The 2,414-nt window shown below is 42.9% G+C and overlaps 1 pseudogene; it reads right to left on the bottom strand.

Moving 5' to 3' along the window:
• Positions 1 to 247: 247 nt before the first annotated feature.
• On the bottom strand, positions 248 to 534 carry LOC122743233 (annotated as a pseudogene).
• Positions 535 to 2,414: the final 1,880 nt, after the last annotated feature.

Below are 2,414 nucleotides of genomic sequence, written 5' to 3' on the forward strand. Positions count from 1 at the left end.
TTAAGGTCAGAAAAGGATCACTACAAATAAAGAGTCATGAACTTACAGACACTTGGTGGCTGGGGGTGGAGGGGAATGAGGCCAGATGCTTTTCCCCCATATGGCAGCTTAAAGCAATCCTGCCTAACTCCTGGCCAGTAAAGAAAAGCCATATAGAGGTAGGCAGGCTGTCCCTTTTTTTTAATTACATAAATTAACCAATTTATTGTTGGACTATGGGCTACAGATATTTGATGGGGATTGGATTTTACTGGTCTTTCAATTCCTTCAGTCTTCTGATGGCAGATTTGACTGTAACTGCAGAGGTGGTATTGTAGGTTCATGCACCACCAGCTACTGTTTTCATACAAGATCCACAATGCCAGATACCCACAGCCCATCTCTTCATTTTGGTCTTGCCACAAAAGGAGCAGGTATACTTGGCATGCTGGCTAATTTCAATTTTCTTCACCATTTTTCTGAGGGATGCACCATAACGTGTTCCATATTTACCAACAATTCCGACCTTCTTGGTGCGTTTAGCCATGTTGCCAGTCACAGGGCCAGAACTTGAAGAGCTGGTTGTCCCTTTTGTATACACACTTTGTTCCCTCTGCACCTCCTGAGTTATTCCAACTCTTATGACAATTGGAAGACTTTTCTCCATCACATAATACCAACCTTTGCTTCATCATGGCATATAAAGAAGCTCCCAAACATCCATATTTGGGATTAGAACCAAGCAGGGAATAGCTGTGCATCCTCTGTATAACTCACCAAGAGGCAAAGCTGAGCATCTTTCTTCTGTTACACCAATAACAAACTGTGTGCAAGGAGACAAGGACATGTATAATGGGGAGAGTAAGTGGGTTTCATGTATTTAGAGGCAAGGGTGGGGGCAGCTAGGTGGTGCAGTGGATAAATTACTGGCCCTGGATTCAGAAGGACCTGAGTTCAAATCCAGCCTCAAACATTTGACACTTACTAGCTGTGTGACCCTGGGCAAGTCACTTAACCCTCATTGCACCTCAAAAAAAGAGGAAAGGGTAACATGATGTGTTGTTTAAGTGTTGTGAAAACCTAGTATCCAAAAGAAAAACCTAGAGTAAGACCTCCAGGCATGTTCAGGAGAACTTTGAAGGAGCATTTATAGAAGAACGTGGACAAAAAAATCGTCCAACATGGAAAGTCATGGATGGGTTATTATCTACACTCATGGATGGAGGACATGCCTGAATAAAATCACTCCAATGCATATAAGATCTTATAGGTTCATAGATCAAGGATTGAAAGGGACTTTAGAAGCTATTTAGTCCAATTCCCTCAAGGAAACTGAGGCATAGGGAGGATAAATGACTTGTTCAAGTTTAACTAGGTAATAAATGTCAGAGGTTGGGTTTGACTCCGGGTTGACTTTCAGAGTCAATGCTCTTTCCACTATATTCCAGGTTAAGTCCTTTTCAGGGCTATTCATCCACCTTTGGTATCACCTTCATCCAACTCTCACCTGTGGCTCGCAGAAGCTGTAGCATGCATAGCAGCCACACCCCCCCATAAGACTGTCTCAGTAGAGGGGCTAAACTAGGTTGATTGAGTGTAACCAATGGGCCTTAAATCCAGTGGTGAATTAGGGGGATGTCGACCCCAAGCACATAAAGGCTTTCCCAGTCAGAACAGGCAGATGAGAACAATTTGTTCCAAAGGCCAACAAGGCACCTGAAGCAGGCACTGTGGAGTGCCTGGAGCTTGGTCAGACACTGAAGAAGCCAAGGTCATCCACTGTATCCCAAGCCTTCACCAGTCTTCCTGACTTTTGTCTTGCCACTGGATTTCTGGAGGAGGAGATAGTGAGGTTGGTGACTTCGCACCTCTCGGCCTTACTTAAATTCAATTCACACAGATGTTTAGACATCACTTCATGATGTCATTGGTCCTCTTCATCAAGTGGCAACAGCAATATTCCAGGTATAGAAAAAGGAGCACAGGCATGAATCTAATGAAGTGAAGTTCAATAGGAATAAATGTAAACTCATACTTAGGTACAAAAAATCAATTTCACATGTACAAGATGGGAGATGCAATTGTTTTGAAAAAAGGCCTGGGGTTCTTTTAGTGGGCTGTAAGTTCAATGTGTCAGTAATGTGATGTGGCATACAAAAAAAGCGAATATAATCTTGGTCTTCATTTAGAAAGGCCTAAATTCAGAAATTGGGAGGTGAAGTTTATCTGTCAGATTTATGGACAGAGGAAGAATTTAGGACCAAAGAAGATATAGAGAGCAATACAAAATGTAAAATAGGGGGCAGCTAGGTGGCACAGTGGATAAAGCACCAGCCCTGGATTCAGGAGAACCTGAGTTCAAATCTGGCCTGAGACACTTGACACTTATTAGCTGTGTGACCCTGGGCAAGTCATTTAACCCTTATTGTCCTCCC

This window comes from Dromiciops gliroides, chromosome 2 (assembly GCF_019393635.1).
Source record: "Dromiciops gliroides isolate mDroGli1 chromosome 2, mDroGli1.pri, whole genome shotgun sequence".
NCBI classification, from domain to species: Eukaryota; Metazoa; Chordata; class Mammalia; order Microbiotheria; family Microbiotheriidae; genus Dromiciops; species Dromiciops gliroides.